The following is a 14,154-nucleotide window of genomic DNA, read 5'->3' as shown; positions in this document are numbered from 1 at the left end:
ACAGGCCTTGACACTGTTTGAGAAAGTGTTAATATCAGCTTCAGCTTCAGGGGGGTGAAAGAGCAACACAGTGAGGACCTTCAGCAGCATTTTCAAGGCCATGAGCTCCATCCTATTGTTTAGATTTATGCGTTCACTGAAATTCATACATCATGTAACCTCAAGTATTCCTTTCATGCGTCCCTTACATCACTGCTCGTCTTTCTGTGTCTGCATTTTCCTCTGGTTTGGTCCATTCCAGATTGCAAAATCTCCATTTGCCCTAGCTGCCACGGATTTGTGATATCTCCCCGATAATCGTTGAATTTTAAATGCACTGTAAAGCTTGTGCATATTTACATGATCTGCATTCAATGCATGCACTGTGCACAAAAACACCATCCATTACAAACAGCCTCCTCCCACCTCCACTTCTGAGCTGGCGGATAGAGGCATTGTATTGTAAGGCAGATAAAACCGAGAAGCTCCCCTGCAGCTGTGTCGTGGCCGAGCCTTCATTAATCTTTTAAGCAAATTAAACAAACAATGCTCCTGATATACCAGTGTGCTGTGGACCATGCTGGAATATTCCAGCTTCCTCCTGTTTGAGCTGCGTCTTCTATCGCGAACATCAAGATCTCAGGGACTTTATACCAACAATTTAAACCTCAGAGGGTGAACCAACATCGATAACCGCATACAAAAGCGATCTTGTTTAGAGTAGTTCTATGAACAGCGACAAGAAATGTTCTCTGCAGCAGCACTACACGCTTCATGGTAGTGAGACCAGAAAGTAGCGATGGGCAGATGAGGTATCATGAAGCAGTATTGCAGGGATGATGAAACAGTCTGCTAGGTTTCAGAGGCCACTAGAAATGTGCTCTTGGTTTAGAAATGATGCGAGGTTTCATTGAATTAGTTGTTCAAGTTCAAACATTTCTAGTTTTTCTAGTTTTCTTCCTTATTCTGTTGGCTTGATCACTGCATTACGTACGTCTTATTGAACCGTTTTTACAAGTCAGTCTATCAAAATTTTTCTGTTCAACTTAAGCAATAAAACTGTTCTGGTGGTGGAAGCTCTGCATTCCCACATTTGGTGGTGTCTGACGGAATAACTACTGTATGTTTACATAAAAAAATGGGTTTGTCTGACCACAAAGAGAAGCCGGTTCAGTTCACTCCTGCAATAGTTTTTTTTTTCAGAAGAGACCATGTACCGTATCAGCAGATATAATATCTCTGCAAGCTCTCTGAAGAACGGCTGGAGGTTCCGATGAAGAACAAATCCTGAGCTTCACTGCCTTGAATTCAACCCTCTGACCTGAATTCAGAAAACCAAGTGAAATGTTTTTCAGATTCCTGATATCATATTTGTCTTTCTAGAGAGGTGTGTTTGGCTATTCTCAAAGTCTTTAGCAGTGCAAAATTAGACCTGGTCAACTGTGCAACTTGTGTCTGCTTTGTGGGGAACCCCTCTGTCACCTGACACTCACGTGGACTTACTAGAAATTATTAGGAGCCATTTCTTTCTGTTAGTAATGAGAAGTCATTGAACTGACCGTAATTTGGGATTTAAGGAACCGCTGTCCTCAGGCTCACACACACAAAGATGTTTGCTTTGCTATTTTTTGTGAGGACCGCTCATTTCCATAATGCCTTCCTCAGCCTCTCACTCTTAACTGAACCATCCAAAACAAATGGCTAAGCTTCACCAGGATTCTGAACCAAATTTTTACTGACGTTTCAACCCTCTGAACCGTGTAAGGACAGGGCCAAAATGTCCTCACTAGGAGGTAGTTTGTCAAGACTTGGTACTCACATGGCCACACACACATACACTTTAGTCAATAGGCTGATTGCTTTTGTGTGTCTGCTCAGCGTAAGCATGACAGAGTCGGAAACCACTGAGATCAATTTGCTCCCAGGTTAATTCGTATTTTGGAGTCGAGTATTTTTTTCCTCTCAGATCAGATGTTGTGTTTAATGACTTTATTCTTCCACGTTTTCGATCGATTCCTCGTGCCATTTCGAAACATGATAATGAGAAAGTTCTCCTCGTCTGGACAAATTTCATTAAAAGTGAAAGTTGAGAGCCTTTTCCGATCCGAAAACTCAGAGGCCAGACACTAATCCGAACAGACGGAGCGTGCACATTGTTTATCATTCCAGTTTCATTTTGATGCAGGAAGTAAATGTGCTGGTTTTGCTGGAGATGAACGAGATCAGCAGGAGCAATGACACGCGAGGAGTCTGTCTAACTACATCTGTCTTGTGTGCTCTTCTCTCCTCATTCCCACTCTGCTCCTGAGTCATCACCACACTGTATCGGGGCTCAGCCACGGCCCACCAGAGAGATTAAAGCTTTGAATAAGCCGGCGCTCGAGCTCGCCCCTTTCTCCATCATTTTGTCTGCTTCGACTCTCCGCAATAGATTTTTCCAACTAATGACCTCCGAGAGATGGAGATGGCATTTAAGCAGACATTTGGGAGTCGCACGTCCGGATCGGTCTGTCTCACTCAAAGCTCTTTGTTGGTAAACACAGACTTGCAGCTTCTTCCACTTTCAGACAGCATTTTAAATGAGCTCCGTTTTGTTATAGCTTTCACTTGAGCTCTAATGGATGCAGCAGGGCAGGTACTGCTGCTCTGTATTAGGCCAATTTATGATGATAAAGCCTGTGGTGGTTCCTTTCTCCTTCTAAAGTAAAAAACAGCCAGCTTCCTGCTCTTACACAAGCGAGTGCAGCGAGTGTGACATTTAACTGCATGCAAGTACATTATTCAAAAAATATGGCCTTGTACAAATGTCAGAGTTCGAAACAAACATGCCGTTACGCAACCAAAGAACAAATCAAAATAGCTCCAGCAAGGTCTGCGTTTTGAATAAGGAGCAGGTTCAACTACAGGTAATGATAACAGGGCATTTTTTGCTCACTCAGTCCAGTGTGAGGGAGAAGTCCTATTAATAGTGGAGGGTCGATGAGGTTTCATGACACAGTGCCCTGGTTTTCAGAGGCCTCCAGATGGCACTGTCTGCTGTAAAGTGGACAACTAATTCAACAAAACCTCACATTATTTCTAAGACGCCATCTAGTGGCCTCTGAAAAGTAGGACACTGTTTCATCAATACTGTTTCATGATGCCTCATCTGTCCATCATTCGTACCTTGTAGCAACAACTAGCAGGCTTTCATTTGAAGTCAATATGGAGGCACGATTAGGTGCAACTTGTGATGGTTAGAAGAGTGGATAAGGGGCTACGATTCTGCCTGTTGGATCCATCCTGGGGACAGTCCCCAAATTTTAACGCAACTTGACAGGTAGGAAGAAGTTGCTTTGGTCGCTGGTAAAATACAACCACTCAGGTGTACCACGAAGGTCACATTCGGTGTGGACATACTGGTTGGATGGTTGTTTGAGGTATGCAACACTTACTGCAATTGAAGAAAAGATTGTTTGACAATGACACACAATATTGCCTTTGATTCGTTTTCCTCATCCCACAGCTAGTCACTGTTTAGAGTCCTGGGGCCTTTGATCTTCCTCGAAAATTCTTCTAGCCCTCAGCATCATGATGCTGAGGCGTATTAGTGATTCTCTCCTGGATAACTGAGCTTCTCACCTGGTAATGGAGAGTCTACTGTAGCTTCCCTTTTGCATAACCCTCTACCCTACATCACGGATGAAGGTGTGAGCAAGGTTCAAACCAAACGTGCACACGCATACTGTCTGTATAGTCTGGTGCATGATTCACATCGGCAAAGGTTTAAATTCCAAACTCTAGAGGAAAGTTTGTCAAGTTTCAAAAGTTTCACTCCCATCTCTTCTCCACCAACTTTTGTTGCTTAAAATTCCTAGTTGTTTTTAAGGCATGCATTACAGATTATCTTAGTGTCTTGATGCATCAGCTGTGGAGGATTCTATTGAGGACATACAGTCTTATTATAGACCCGGTTATTCAGTTGTGACATTTATCCTCCCGCTGTTTGGCTCATTGTTTATACTCCTCTGGTATTTTATTGTAAGATCCCGCATGAGTGAATGCACTATTTTTAATTCTGTTTGCTGCTTTGTTGCTCCAGACTGTTGTTTGTCAAAATATTTTTATTTGTCTGAACGCAGTGACATCTAAACTCTGTCCAAACTCTTGTGCGGGACAAAATAGTTTTGGAACAACAAGATGAGCTCCTCTTATTTAATTTCAGCAAAATAATCCGATTTAAGAGGAAAACGGTGGGAAAGTAAGCATTATTATTGTCATTTTTAACTTGAAGGATCTTTTTTGAGGTTTGATTTTTCTCCGTCCAAATAACTCTTCCTTTCACTTCTTCAACTTTTTGAACCATAGCAGTCACGTTTCTGTCTTTCCAAGTCCATTTTATAGTGACTTTTTCATTTGCAATCGTTTATTTCTAAGCCCATATATTCCTCTATTATTTAATGCATTGTTCTGAAAATGTGACAGTTTAATTGCGATGAGCTGTCATGGTCCCTTTATGCATTTATTTTTTTACATGTCGTGCTGCCGTAGAAGGCCAAGCCATAATGTGTCAGCGCTGAAGGCTGCCTTTGTCTTTCCCAATGTCAGTATATTACGCCATGGCAGTGGGGATGTGTTGCAACCACACATGAGGATGTGTCTGTCTCAACACCACTGTCCAACCCAAAACAAGAATATTTTTGAATGAATAAAATTGTAATGCACAACCAGATGGCTGCACCAGCAAAGGTGACAGAAACACTTTTCCAGACTCTTCCAGATGAATTTAAGCTATTGATCATATGAACTGACACAGCTGTTCCAGACAACAAATGTATTCCGATTCCTGAATTTGAATAACTCATTCATGAACCCCTCAACTTTGACCCGTTTACGGTAAAAAAAAAAAAAAAAAAGAAAATTTAAAAGCCAAAGGAAAGACACAATTCATCATCCGAGGCCAGACAAAAATAACCACTAGATGGATTATCCTCCCCCTCAATGACAAAAAATGACCCCCGGTGGCTGCCACGTCCACCCAAACTTCCCGTGTCCCTTCAGGCCTCAGCGATCGCAATTTAGCTGCCAGCCACTAAACACAATAAAAGAATTGATGCATTTAGTTTCCTCGGTCACAGAACGACAAAACATATTTCTGCCCTCATCCGTACTGCTCACGTTATTTACAGGGGCGGACATAAATAGACAACCCCTCCTCCCCGCTGTCAGCATCTTTAGACGCCGCTGAGGAGCCACATCTGCGGCAGACGGGAAGCGCGTCTGTGTTAAATTAGGGCTAGAAACATGGCTGTCAAACCATCGTGCTGCAAATGTAACCCAACTTCTTCCCTGGGGCTTCAGCACTAGGAAAATCTTTTTTCTGTTTTGTTTTCCCTGCTGCTTTTATTAAAACCCAGCCTTCACACACAGGAGGGACAATATTTCCTCGACAGGCCTGGAGCTTTCAACCCGTCTAAATTGACACCCAGTGCATACACAAAAGAAACGCCCCTCTGTGAAACAAACAAAATTCGATCAGTGAATTAAACGTCCTCGATCAGCCTTTAGTGAGGTGAAAACAAAGGTGTGCTTCTCACATCTGCTCAGCTCCTTCTGAATAAACCATGAGCAGTGGCATCTTCCTGAAACTCATTCATAGGGAGGTTTGAAAGTGCTTCTAAACGAAGCTGGGGCTGATAGTGATGGGCTAATGGAGCCCAGTAGAGGGCATGTTCCCCAGCTTTAATCTTTCAGCAACCATTTCAATGAAACCTCACACTGTTTGGATGAGAGCGCCACCTGCTGATCTCTAAGAATAAAGACACCGCCTCATGAGGCCTCATCAGCTCATCGCAGGTGGAAGGACTGAAATTCTCATGAATTTTTCTGAACACAAACCCTGCCTTTTTAGTAATGTTTAGTCAGTTTTCCCACATTGCTATTGGTGTTTTATTAACACAAAGGTGATCAAGCTGACAGGTCTTTCTTTCTGTTAAGCACTCTCGATGTTGGACCCGTTTTCAAAAACTTGTATACCAACTTGCTGATATGGTCGTGATGGGTAGATGAGGAAACAGTGTTGGAGGGTTGATTTACTTTTCAGAGGCCACTGATGTCAGGTTTCATTGAATTTGTTGTTCAAGTCCAAACACTTTACAGCAAACAGCACCATCTGGTGGCGTCTGATCAGGACACTGTTTCATGAAACCTCATCCACCCTTCACTTCTGTGTTATGAAACCTCATCCACCCATTACTAGTATACGGCGTATAGCTGCATATGACGTAGACTACACCACGGACCACGGTGTCGAGTGAGATGGCCCACCAGCTTGGAGCCTGTGTCATGTTCGAGAGACACAAGAGTAGAATGTGATTCAGAGGCTACAAATGGTGCTTTCTTTTGAGATTTTGCCAGATTGACTTCCTGCTTTAACAGTGCTCTAGCCTCTTTTCCCGACACTGAAGATGAAGAGTCAATTAATTATGAATGTATTGTTTGTGTTTCTCTCATCAAGAGTGGCTTGAAAACAAATCAGATGTCATTGAGAAAGCGATACATGAATATTCTAAATGAAACGGAACAAAATCTCAGCCAGCAAGAAGACAGCTTGATTGTGGAGTGTAATATTTACATTTTGTCATCCACTCGGAGCATGCCGCCCTTTCAGAGTAAAACTCTTTGCTAAGCAATTTCACTGGGAGCATCGGACTCTCTTGCATATTGAGCTACACGGAAGGCATTTGTGAGTGCATCCTTCTTTGGGCAACATCTGCAACTGCATGACCACAAATAGAACGGGTTAACTAGAGTTTAGAAAAACATCTGGGTCCGAGCTGTTCTGAACACATAGAGCTGCATTTCCTGTCTGAGTGCCGGCACGTCATTTTCTGGATCACGTGTAGTAACACAGAGGTGTCTTGATATTCTTAAGTAGACCATTTGGGTCGCTAACGTGTGATATCAGAGAAAGTCAACAAACGGAAGACTAGTCCTTGTGACTAAAATGTCCCTGTTGTCCTATCCAACATTGTTTTTAAATAAAGTACTTTGGTATCCTGGAAATGTATCCACACTTCATATTCCCACTTGGTTTCAAGTCAGCTCCGCAGCGCCCTCAGTTTGAAGGGATCCGTTCAAGTGGTGAACATGAGTGCCCTTGGTCTTAGGAGTACTGGGACACACTACACTTACACGTAAACACGCAAAACCCAGTGTTGGGGTCAAAAGCGAGTGTTATGGTGAGAAATGGGACACAGCCATTATTTTTGGAATGCAACGCTCAAGATCTATTAACGGTGCCGTGAGTCGTCCCCCTTCACCTATCATGATCGTCCCCTGCAGTCACACCGGTCTTGCTCACGGCTTCATCAAGAACCTCATTATCATAGTCATCTACCTCTCTGGCATCCAAGATAAACCTTCATTATCTGAGTAAATGTCAGTCATATCACTTTGATGAAAGAGAATAAATGAATCCCCATCAGCCGAAGGCCTCTGAATGACACACACGTATTGATGCTCTGTATAGGAAAGAAGACGGTGGGCGGCGAAGTGGGCAGCCATATCTCTCTCCTCTGCTTTTGCCAACGCTGCCTGTCTGTTCCCATTCACTGATGTATTCCAATATATTCTTCTCTGCCACGAGTGGCTTTCTTTAAATGAAGTGCATTAGTGCCTGAATGTGACTGTTTCTATGGAGAGATTGTACAATTAGCAACCGGGTCGAGGGCTGATGCTCAGGTGAGCAAGTGTGCGGACAAAGATGCTCTTTGGGCTGTGATGTGAAGAACTCTCAAAAGGAAATAGAGCACAGACAGCTTGTTCCCGAAGTATATTGCTGCCCCTATCAGATGGAAGACAGAGAGCAGTAGGACTAAGAGTCTCTTTGAGTGGCGTGGACCTGACATAAAGTCCATAGGAACCAAGAATCTGTTCTTTCGAGTGCAAGCGGACGATCAGAGCTTCTTAAAATCAATGAGCAGAATGGCTGTTTTCTGTTCCGTTCTGATTTTCAGTGGCCACCAGATATCACTGTCTGCTGTACAATGTTTGGACTTGAATGAGAAATTCATTGAAACCCTGCCATACTGCCTCATGATACCTCAGCTACCCATCTCTCCTGTCTTGTAAATCATTCCAAACAGTGACCGATGGCTCCTGTGATGTGCCACTCATCGCCGCACTCCCACCCTTTTTCTTCTTACATTTTTTTCCTGTAGGAAAATAACAAAATACTAATTATTTGGCAGATTCAAGAGTTGGGTGTATTTATCAAGAAGAAAAATGAGAAACTAAAGGCAAAGGAACCATTGACATAGACATTCTTGTCGAAAAAAAATTATATAGAAAATGAAGTTGAATTTGAGTAAAACATTCACAGCTATGAAGATTCTCTCTGTTGAATTTAAAGTTTGGTTTCTCAACCAATATTCAGATCATGTTCCATTTTTTAAAACTGCAGTGTTTTTTTTAGATTAAAAACAATCAAAAGAAAATTGATTTAAAGACAAATGTTGATTTATGAAGTCATAGTTGCAATAAAGTTTTTTCATAACTTTTCTTTTTTAATATTAAAATTAAAAAAAAGCAATGTACCAGAAAATTAGTTATATATTGGATTTAATTATCATTTAAAGATTGAATCTCTTCTGTGTGTAACAAAACGCTAATTTCTGCCAAGAAGCGATGCATAAAAACTTCCAAAAAGAAAATCTATAAAATCTATAATTTAGATATTTTGTCAAGCAGGGAAGGAGTCGACAAGACCATGAACTGAAGAGGGAGACGCGTCAGGCAAGATGAAGGTTGCTGTGTCCGGACCACCTACACAGTCCAGCCTGAGTCAGTGGGACAGCTCAGTGCATCAGCCGCTATTTTGCTTACCTGTGCTAAAATCTAGACAGGTGGTGAAAAAGAGCCGACCGTTCCCCAAAGTGTGATGCGGAACAAAATGTTGAGAACAAAGAAGAGATTTGAAGCGAAGTGAAATGCTTGTGTTCAACCCCGAGGATTGAATCTCCCTCCCATCAGCTGTTTTCTACACTTGGTCGGTTCCTTCAGGTGTCGTGACTTTTACTTTCATCCGATGATGTCATTCAGGGATGATTTTTCCTCCATGTGTTTTCATGTTTTAAAACAACACCCAGGACCACTGTTATCCTGCCCACTTCCATGTTGTGTGTTGTGTTTTCCTTGTGTGGCTCGGTGGGCCAGCTTCTGGATCAGTGACAGGACAGAATAAACCCATCCTCACTCCCATGGCATAATATGTTGGCTCATGGGCATTTCAATGGATCACATACACTTTCCATGCCGTGAAGCGTTTGAGGTGCAAGGTGTGAATCAAACGTTGCGAGCAGGCGGCATGAGCTAGAGGGAGTGCAAGGAGCCATCTTTGCTGAATTAAATAAGATGTCAGTTGCTATGTATGACCCCTTATGTGGCTCCGTAAGTGGCTGTGTTTGTTACGTTTAACAGGCTTTAAATAGCGATTAGAACATTGTTCCATGCTGAATAAAAGAACGCCATCACATGGCTTACCTCACCCCAACTTCTTCTTTTTTACGTCCAGGGCGATGGAGAGTATAAGAAAGAGGTGAAGAAGCGGGTGCAGGCAGGATGGTATCATTGGTGAAAAGTGTCAGGTGTGATGTGTGACAAAAGGGTGTCTGCAAGGATGAAAGGGCAAGTGTCCAAAAGGGTGGTGAGGCCAGCAATGTTGTATGGTTTGGAAACAGTGGCACTGAGGAAAAGACTGAGGCAGAGCTGGAGGTAGCAGAGATGAAGATGCTGAGGTTCTCTCTGGGAGTGAGCAGGATGGATAGGATCAGGAAGCAGTAGATCAGAGGGACAGCACATGTGGTCAGGTGTTTAGGAGACAAAGTCAGAGAGGCTAGATGGAGATGGTTTGGACATGTACAGAGGAGAGAGAGCCAGTACATTGGTAGGAAGATGTTGAGGTTGGAACTGCCAGGCAGAAGGTGGAGAGGAAGGCCAAAGAGGAGATTGATGGAGGTGGTGAAGGAGGACACGAGGTTTGTAGGTTTGAGAGAAGAGGAAGCAGAGGACAGGGTGAGATGGAGGAGGATGATCCGTTGTGGCCTCCCCTGAAGGGAGAAGCCAAAAGAAAAAGAAGACACTGCCGCAGGAGGTGGAGTGCGCTTCAATTGAAAACCTAATTCGTCAACATGCAACGCTGAAGACTGCCTTTGTCGTCCGTATAGGATGCAAAAGTCCACTTTCCCAACATCATGGGAGTGAGGATGTGATGGATGTTGGAGAAATACCACACTCTCTGCAATCGTGACCAGATTTTTTTTTTCCCTTTATATAGTGTGTGGTCTCAGACTGAAGAAAAATCTCTTTATTATTTGGAAAGACCTTACAGTGCCTTGACTCCCTTAATGGATGTCACTGGGATCCATTGAATGCTCCATTTAGAACGAATGGAAGTGGCTCCGATTTGGTCATCACCTGGCCACCTTCCTTCCACACCGAATGTTGACTTGGGAGTCGTACTACAGAGCCTGCTGAAGAGGGTTCAGACTTCAAAGAGTGTTTCTCAATGAGCGCACTGCACCGGCCTGTCAACAAACAGAATGCTGACATGAGATTTCACTGTTGCTGTTTAAATATTAAACAAGAAAACCCTCAATTAGCAGAATGACGGGGCAGAATCTCTTCCCTCGCAAAGCAGAGGGTGGATAAAAGCGTGGAGGAGGCCCTCGGTGATTCCCGCCTCATATCTCGCTCAGTCATCTTCACACTCGGTAAAGTCAGCACATTTCCCGCCGCCATTAAAATCTACAACGGCTCATTGGGGATTGACGTCGCGCACCATCAGTGTCATTGTAACACTGTGTGAAATCCAAGACGGATTCACTCCTTTGTGCTCAGAACAATCATTATTGCTAAACGCTTCCTTTAAATAAGCGGCATTACTCGCCAGGAAGTCATGTATTATTCACTTGGACGCGGCTGTTGAGCTAATGATTTCTCCCACAAGTGTACACTTCATCTGGCAACAGGATAATTGTTCCCTCTGATGGTTTTCTGATCACTTCACGGAGAGTTCTTCCGTCTAATATTGAAGTGAGCTGAACCTTATTTAGCCATGGAAGTCTGGTGATGATTCTTACTGGTCGGATCTGCGAGCTGCGTTTAAAAATGCAAAGCAGGGAGCTTCTCTGTGAATCGCACCGAAGGCGAGGAAGCGACGGGGAAACTTTAATGAGAGCAGCGCTACGTCTCACGCCTGCGGAATGTCTCCGCATCGAGATGTTATTGGTGCGCGGTAACATCAGAGTAATTATTGTTATCAATCCGCACCCGAGTCATTTGAAGAACTTGAAAGTTTTAAAAGGATTCAAATGAAGTTTTCTGATGCACAGACGATCGGTGAATACTCAAGGGGGAACGCAAGCACCGTGGGAATACTGATAGACGCAGCAGCAAAGAGGTTTTTGAGAGCGTTTGTAGGTTTAAATGCCTACGGTGGGCTTGTTTATCAATGTAAATGGAATATAAATAGTTAAATGAAAAGTTTTCCCTGCTGACTGACCAAAACCCAAACTGCTATTTGAACAATTTCCTCTGTCTAGGCGAGCGATGATCATGGAGTTCAGTGGTTGGAGCCCTAGTTGATGGTAAGGCAATTAAACAGAGAGAATAGAGTCACCTCCCTAAGGCAAGGTTATTTCTGAAGTGTTAGAAAATATCATTTCAGAAAAGTCAGAATTATTCCATGAAAGGATGGTGTCATGATGCTGGAAGTTAAGGACGTAATTCGCTGTTTCATCCGTTTCAAAGGAAATAATTGTTGTTGAAGTCGCTCATTTAAAGGATCTGGAAGCCAAATAAAAAAAGAGAAAATGAGTGCTGCTGGAGTGGATGTGAGGGAGGAGACCGCTGCCTTTTTGTAGCTCATGAAAAGAACAATTACAAGTATAGCTGAGTGAGAAGTACTGTGCGAGTCACTGATGGGATTTTAGAGATGTGATACTATACTAAAAAAAATTTTGGACAGTATCACTGGAAATACATTCATGCATATCAGTGAGCAACATATTAAATTAAATAATAAATGAAACCATATAGTTTGGGGGAAAACAATTCAGAAAATAATAAATAATGTTAATTATCCCTAATTCTTGATTTTAAAAAAATATATGATTTTGATGAAATTTTGCTGAACAATATGTAGATAAAATTGAAAAAAAAAAATCCTAAATATTGTGGAACATAACGTGTGCGTTGTGTGACGCATTGGCAAAACAGACACCAGCCGACATAGTCACAGCAGGCTTCGCCAGATCCTGGGGGCCAGCTCAAAAATATTGTGATACATATAATTTTACGTTATTCATAGTTTATTTCATCTTATTTTAAGGTTGTTTTTGTTGTTTGTTTTGTTTTGTTTGATGATATCAGTTGTTAAATATCATTATTATTATTATTAAATCATTATAATACTTGTACTACTACTACTACTAATTTCAACATGACATACAGTATATCATAATTAAAGTAAAAAAATTGAGGTTAAAAAAAATACCTCAAATACAGGTATTTTCAGGGTAGTACCCGAGGGGTAGAAAATCTTGATCCGTCAGAGAGAGATATGAATCAAATATTTGTCAGTTCATTATTTGGAATGTTTGGAATCTGTGGCTGTGGGAGGAAACCAGAGTGCCCCTGTCCATGGTGCAGTTCTTTTATTAGGGTGAGGCTCGATTGTAGAGGATGGAAAAATGCATAACATGGTGGCACAGAACTCACGTTCATCCAACACACGAATCATCCTTCTTGCTCCTCTCATCTCCAGGGTTCCTCAAACAACTGCGTCTCAATTTGTCCCATCCCCTCAGTGATCAGTCTATTATGGGATCAGGTGGGCTGGATGATGACTTCACAGCAAGTCATCCCAAAACACTTTGAAGGCACAAGAAGCCTTTACAGGTCCATTTGTTCCACAACAACCTGGAGACAGAAGACAGGGCTCATTATGACGACAGTCAGAGGGAGCTAAAGTGCTCCTGTGTGGCAACAATGGAAGCATCAGATTCTCTTTTAACTTGGCTTTTATTATGTGAAACAGACCTCCGGGACAGGAGCGAGTAAACAGCCAAACTGTTTTTCTTGGTGTGGACGATGAACAGAAATGAAAGGGGAGGCGCTACCTGAGAACTGATGAAGAAGAAAGGAACAAAGAGAGCACAGACTTGCACCAAGTTATTTCCGACCATATAATATTATCGCAGTGAGGGGACAGTAGGGGCATCACCATTTCAGGAATGCTATTGGTGGAATAGAGGAGTGATTGAGAGATCCCTCAAAAGACTTGTGGATCCAGACTGTATCTTTCCCCACAACCAGGCTTTTAGCTAGAGGGCGTCTTGGGCGTCCGGTGGACACCCTAAAGTGCAAAACATGAAAAAATGGACGCCCTCCAGTGCTCAAAACCGGGCGTCCTAAATGTATTATTAGTGCCTGTATAATGCCCAACTTGTAGTGTCATCTCACTGGTTGACATTAAAGTGTTTTTCCGCCCGGTAATTTCACAGAATATGATCCAAATTCATTGATTCTCGTACCTTTTGCAACCCTATTTTGGTCGTGATCGTGGTCGCTGTCTGATGACAGGAGGAAACCACCGATAATTTAACCAGTTGTTCACAAAACTAACGCATTTGCTTTCTAATGGGAGGAATATTTGGCGCACCATACTCCCTGCGAGTTCAAGACTCATCCCTCCTCGTCCCCTAGACTCGTCCCAGCAAAGACTATGGCCTATTTGGAGTCACATGATGATGTCATGCTTCATAGATGACGTGATACCCTTGGTTTCCCCAGCGAACAACGGTCAGTGTGGGGCTTGAACATGTGAATTGATGCTTTGGTGTCGCTGGCTTTGATAGTAGTGTTATGTTAGCAGAGGTGACACCAAGTGTCTCCTCGGCTGTTGCTGGTGCTCCAGGGTTGAGGAGCGCATGAGACTGAATCAAGACAGGTGGGTGGCGTCCCCCTTCAGGTGGCGTTTGAGACACTCAGCTCCGTTGTTTCCAGGGCATCTCGCAGTATGATATTCATGATCCTGTGACTTAAAGCTCTGTGTTGCCTTCAAAACGGCAGTTTGCTTTCTGAACTTCATAGAAATGCTAATCTCTGCTACTTGGTGCAGGAATTGCTTTACTT

The 14,154-nt window shown here is 42.8% G+C and overlaps 1 protein-coding gene across 2 annotated transcripts in view; it reads left to right on the top strand.

The window, feature by feature from the left end:
- Nucleotides 1-14,154, top strand: part of lamc3 (laminin, gamma 3) — a 143,558-nt gene that overhangs the window by 106,507 nt on the left and 22,897 nt on the right. The gene's annotated exons all lie outside the window — the stretch shown is intronic.

The sequence above is a fragment of the Synchiropus splendidus genome, chromosome 1, assembly GCF_027744825.2.
Source record: "Synchiropus splendidus isolate RoL2022-P1 chromosome 1, RoL_Sspl_1.0, whole genome shotgun sequence".
Classification (NCBI taxonomy): Eukaryota; Metazoa; Chordata; class Actinopteri; order Syngnathiformes; family Callionymidae; genus Synchiropus; species Synchiropus splendidus.
Note: the sequence above shows the minus strand (reverse complement) of the source record. Positions and strands in the feature narration are given on the sequence as shown.